Source organism: Corvus cornix, chromosome 8, assembly GCF_000738735.6.
Source record: "Corvus cornix cornix isolate S_Up_H32 chromosome 8, ASM73873v5, whole genome shotgun sequence".
Lineage (NCBI taxonomy): Eukaryota > Metazoa > Chordata > Aves > Passeriformes > Corvidae > Corvus > Corvus cornix.
This window is the reverse complement of record NC_046338.1, coordinates 8,960,333-8,966,349: the sequence shown is the minus strand read 5'-3', so window position 1 is coordinate 8,966,349 and position 6,017 is coordinate 8,960,333.

Here is a 6,017-nt window from a genome sequence, read left to right as displayed (position 1 = left end):
TCTCACATCAGTGTGGTGGCACATAAAAGTCTCTTTTCCTGAAGCAGCTGGGTAGCAGCGCACATTTGCCAGGAGCAAGGGTGACTCTATTGATCTCGGCTGAACTATGTGTCAAACAGCAGCCTCACCCTTCCTCCTCCAGATTTCCAAGGAAGAACATTTTAGGTGTTTGCCAGCCCTGTTAGCGGTGCTGGAGTCTTTGTTTGCTTCCTGTGTTCTGCAGTGGCAGCTTTGGCTCCCATGGCTTCCTCCACCCAGGAGGCACATCGTGGATCTGGGTGTAGAGTAGAGACTTCCCCAGCCCAGCTGGAGTGGGAGCAGCCGAGCTCTGATATCAGGCTGTTGGGATTTGCTCCTGGGTGGATCCCTTTAAAACCACTAGAGCCGGTGCTCATGCAAACATCAGCTTTTCCAAAGCAAATGCAATCGGCTTATCCAGCCCTGCCATCCCAGCCTCAGCATCCCTTCCGGCTCACGGCTCTGACACTGTGAGCTTTTGCAAATGGGAAATTGGATGCCAGAGCCAGCAGGACTCAGCAGGATTTCCCCACTTTCTGCTGGGCTGAGGTAAAAAATAGAATCATGAAAAAGACCTTAGAAATAAAATGCCCAGCCTATTCCTCTTCCAAATCTAGACCTCAGCAGTCAGATAACCCTGTATTGCTGCAGAAGAACTTTTGCTGTTGCTCCCTGGGGTATGGACTCTTCAGCCTGGCTTACATCAGCCCGAGGTGCCCATAGCCCCAAAATCTGTGTATCCCCCAAATCCCAGCCCTTGGAGCTGGAGGGAGGGATGGGACCTCATGGTTTTCTCCCTGATCTGTCTCTGGCCTGCCTGGATGAAGGATCACCCACCTTTGGGTTTTGCCCAGGCACGTGCAGAGCCAAATGTCCCAAACCTCCTCTGGGGAAACACCCTGGGCACCTGCGTCTTGCTGAAAGGTGGGTGCAGCAATGGGGTGCAGAGCACCCATGGGTGGGGAACAGCCCACAGCACAGATCCACAGCCGACCTGGTCTGCCTGGCCCTGACCCTGCCTGCTCCTGCCCTTGAGCTGCTCTTGGGCTGTTCAGTGCCAGTATCAGGTAAGAAAACAAGCAGATAAAGCAGGCGGGATCCCAGCCGTGCCAGAAAACACCCACCTCTGTTACAATGAAAACACCAGCAAGCCAATTTTTTTCCCCAGATATACACAGAGATTAGACTGCCTTAACGAGGCAGTAAAACACTTCAATAGCTCTCCTTGCTTGTTATTAAAATGTCCCCTGGGCTTTCCCTTCCCTGCATGTGGCTCAGCTCCGAAAGGGCCTGTCCCCAGAGCAATGCAGCCATTTAAGCAATTTCTGTTAGTTCCTGCAGGGAGGAAGCATGAAAATATCCTTTTCCCAGGGGAAAAAAAGCATGGTCCCCATGGTCGGAAGGGAGGTGGCCAAACTCCGTGGCCTTTGGTCTGGCAGCCCTGTGGCCCCACACCACCCTGTGGGCTCGCTGGCGTGGGGAGCATCACTGTGGGGTGACCCTGGGAGCGGGTGCAGGGGGTGTGTGGGTGCAAGCACAGCCTGTGGGGTTGGATCACAGCACCCCCACCCTCCTCTTATCTGGAGGTCGATGCTCCCTGTTGACCTTTGTGCTGTTCCCTGCGCAGCTCCCACGCACCCCGGTTATCTGTAACCCTTTCCGGGGCGCAGCGCTGTGAGCAGAGCTCTGGTTTTGTGCTGCCTGACCCACTGCAGACAGCGTGGGGCAGGAGAAGTCAACAAATTGGACAGGAAAGGCTAAATGTAGCCCCCAACTTTCCACCAGCCCACCCTGTTTTGGCAGTGGGGATGTTCTGATGGTCTCCTGGGCAACGCTGAAGTGTTGGTGCTGGTTACAGCAAAGTGGCGATCCCCAGATCCCCAGGAAGAGCCCCATGATGCCAAAGCTGCCTCCAATTTAGGACAATTGAATTCGGTCCACTCCTTTGGGACATGGTACCCAGGCTGGCCTCATTGCCCAGCCTGCCCCCCACACTGTGTCCATGACCCCCCAGTACTGGGTTAAATCAGCCCAGTGTAGGATTCTTGTGCCCTGAGTTTCCAGACGGCTTCCAGCTTTTCCTTCCCACTGCCCCAGGGTCATAGGTCTCCAAAGGTGGGGACCTCCTACAGGTTTTGTGCAAAGAGGAGAGGGGAGAGACATCCCCCCTCCCTGTGCCCGTCTTCTGCGGAACCTCTGGAGAAGCCACTCTGGACAGGGGATGCTCTGCCCAGGGAAGCTCAGACACCAAGTGGGGTCTCTTGATAACCTCCTGCCTCCTCCCCAGCTTTGGGAACCCCCTCCTGAGATCTTGGTGTCTGCAGCTGAGTGACTCTGAGGCTTCTGAACAGGGGCACAAAGTCAGAGCGTGAACCAGGAACGAGCTGAGCCTTTGGGAAGTGTCTCCCCAGCCTGTTTGTTCCCTGCCAGGGGCTGGCAGCAGGCCAGGTCTTTGCTTTGGAGAATAATCTGCTGGCTTTAGAGCTTCCCAGCACTCCTTGGGAGTGAAAAACAAGTGTGGCTGCTCAGGCCCTCGAGAGTGTGTGGGCATGGGTGGGTGACAAGGACAGGCTCAGGGCTTCATTCCCTGCCTGTGCCCTGTTCCTGCCCAGCCAGGGGGCCAGGGACGAGTGGTGGCACAGCTCCCTGGGTGCTGGGCACACACCCTGGCCCATCAGCATCCCTGATATGCCACCTTCTTCCCACTTACATCACTCATTGCTTGGGAGGAATCCCCCGACGCCTCCCATGCAGGACTTGGATCTGGGGACGTCCCGCTCAGTGCCACCCCAGGGGTGACAACCAAAACCCGTGTGTGCCCAGGCGTGTGGTCCTGCCACCAGCTCTGTCTCAGTCCTCAGAGAGGAGCAGAAGAAAAATCTGAATTGCTCCTCTGAGAAATTAATCTTCTTTCCCTGTCTTAGCTCAGCCCGACCTAGAAGAACCACCCCCCTCTGGGTTGTTTTTTTTCCCCTTGGGGGTGTTTAGAGGGAAAATTACAGCAAATGTCTTGCAAAGAAGCTGTGGGAGACAAGGGCCAGACCTACAGCAGGGCAAAGTCGGCAGGCAGGGCTGGAATGGTTTTAGGCAGGATTTGCCAGGCTGCCCTCTCCTCCCTCTGGTCTGGGGTGCGCGAGCAGAGAAAATTTCATCTGCCCAACCATGGGCAGTAAAACAGAAACAGTAAAAGGCTGGGAGCTGTGCTGGTTCCTCCTGGCAGAGGCAGGGGGACTTTTGGCTGGAGAGAAGTAACAGCTGAGCTGCTGGAGAGAGAAATGGCAATGGGAACAAAGCAGCTGCAGTGCTCGTCCCCTCCCTTGGTGGCTGTGGTCCTGGGGTGGTGACATGGACTGGGGCTGGGTGGAAGGACAGCACTGACCACCAGGACAGGGACAGGAGGTGAAATATGCCTCTCCCAGGACCTGCTCCTGCCCCACACCAAACGTCCCACTGCCCCATTTCACATCCCTTTTCCTCAGTCCCCTTCATCCCCAGGGATGAAACCTGGATGGCCCAAATGCCATCCGTGGCTTTGCAGGCACAGGCTGGGTGAGGGAAACCAGCCACCCCAGCAGCAAAATGATCCTGGTGAAATGCTGAAGCTCATGTCCTGGGGTTACATCCAAATAAAGGCTTCCTCAGCCTTTAAAGTTCATCAGCTGCCCTGCAAAGGACTCAGCTCCTGGGCTGAAGGGCCAGGAGCCCCTTCCCTGCTCCCTCCCTGCCTCAGTTTTCCTTTTGTAAAGCTGGGGGAGATAGAAAGGAAAGAAACCCCCAGTCTCCTCTTGTCCATGAGGACTTTCTTGTGGCTGTGCTGTGGGGTTGGTTCCAGTTCCACAAGTCTTGGAGGAGAGGGAGACCTGGCAGTTGTTCTGATGCTCATCCATGTGTCTCTGTACTTCTCTCTGCCCTTCCCTCCTTGTCAGAGCGCAGCACCTGTGGCTGTCCAACGCCTTCTACAAAGGGGTCTTGAGTCCAGAACCAGCCCCAGCTGGGATCTGTGCGCTGGGAGAGAGGCAATGCTGGGAGCCCAAGGGGTTCGAGGCAGTTTTTGGGCAGCAGCCCCCATTTTGGAGGCTCAGCCCTCTGTCTCAGGGCAGGAGGTGCAGGCAGTGTGAGCAGCAGGGATTATGGCTGCTATAAAAAGCACCAGCATCTCTCATCTCTGCTCCCTAAGGCGCTTAGGAGAGGAAAGAGGGAATTAAAGAGCAACCTCCTGCACTGAAGAGGTGCAGGGATGGGAGCAGTTGGAATAGCCTGGCACACTCATCAGACCCCTTCCCCCTCAGCATCCCCAAAAATCCCCAAAGAAGCCTCCTCTCCCCGCCCCCCCCCCCGCTTCCTGGTTGCTGCTGTGGTATGACCAGACACTTGTCCCCTGCTCAGAGGTTGTGGGGGGCAAGGAGAGGGCTGAGGGGGACAGCTGAGCCTGGAGAGAGGGTCCTGGTGGAAGGGCACACGAGGGTGCTGTACCATTTGCACACCCCTAACAAAAACATAGAGTTTTCTCTTCCCCATCCTCACAGCCTCACTCATCTGCCTGGTCCTGTCCTGCCACGCCACTTCAAAGGTCCTCTGAGGGTACTGGAGATGTCCTCCAAAATGCAGCCAGCTGCATGGGTGCATGGCTGGGCAGGAAAGCACTGAATTCTTGGAGGGACAGGGGTTGTGGCAGCCAAAAGCCACACTCTGCCTCCGGTGTCTGGAGGCAGAATGGCTCCGCGGTCTTGGGGCTCTCTGATAGGCTCACAATCATCCTCAGAGCTCAGCACTAGTGTCTGGTGATATGTCTGGGGACAAATTAGGGGGAAGGCAGGTGCCAGATTATGGCAATGATGCAGGGATGGGGGGATGTGGAGGAAGGGGATGTGGGAAACTGCTGTCCTCCGTGGTGTTCCCCCGTCCGTGGCAGGTTCCAGGGGGGTCAGTTCCAAAAGCAGCCACAGCCACGGGGTCCTGCAGAGCTCTGGTGCCAGCCCTGGCTCCTGGCATTGACCAGGTGTGACCCCGCGGCTCAGGGAGGGGTTTGGTGTTTCACCTCACCATGGACACTGCCGTAACATCACCCAGTGCTTGGTCAGTCCTGGAGATGGACACAGCACCAGGGTCCCTCCTGGCACCCCTGCAAATGAGGGGCTTCAAAGAGGCTGAGGGGAGGGGGCTGAGGGCACTTCCTCGCCAGCCCCTTGCCAGAATTGCGCAGTCTGGCGGACCCCGGTGCAGGTGGCCACAGGAGGGAGCTGGGCTCCTTCCTTCTGCTCCTGCTCAGAGGACAGTGGCCTCTGGGTGGGTGACAGCCACGCCGGCCCTGCGTGCGAGTTGCTGCTTGGTGCAGGAGCATCTCCTGGGGTTCAAACCACGCCATGTGGGACCCCAGATGTCTCAGGAAGGGAAAAAGAGCCCAGCTGGAGTGGAGGTGGCCGCCTCCATGCTCAGGGAAGCCTCCACCTTATTTCCAGCAGTTGATGGGTGATGGGTCTGCAGTGCAGGTGAGTCCCTGGGCTGTTGCTGCAGCCGTGGGGGGACCAGTTGTGCCCAGTGAGTGGCATGTCCCCATGGCAGGAACCAGTCCCTCTGTGAGCAGTGCCAGTGTGAGACACAGTGTGCCACTGTCCCTCCTGAACGGTGGTCAGAGGCACCTGGGTGACCCCGATGTCCAGCCTGCTGATGTTGAAAGAGCAGGGGAGCAAGGAAACCAGCCCCTCACTATGCACCCTCCTGTCCCCCAGGAATCTGGACCTTCCCAGTTTCCAGCTCTGGTGCTGCAACCCTATTCCCAATAGCTGAGAGTTACTGGTGGGATCATGCCCCAACATCCCCCTCGTGCTGCCAGGGCATCGCTGTCCAGCTCCCCTCCACAGCCCCAGCAGCACAGGAGAAGCCTGGCAGCTGCCAGAGCAGCCACGCTACAAAGCCAGGGCCAAAAAAACAGAGAAAGATGATGGTGGCAGGACACTGAGTCTGATGGGAAATGGTTAGTTACGGGGGGGAGGTCCGAG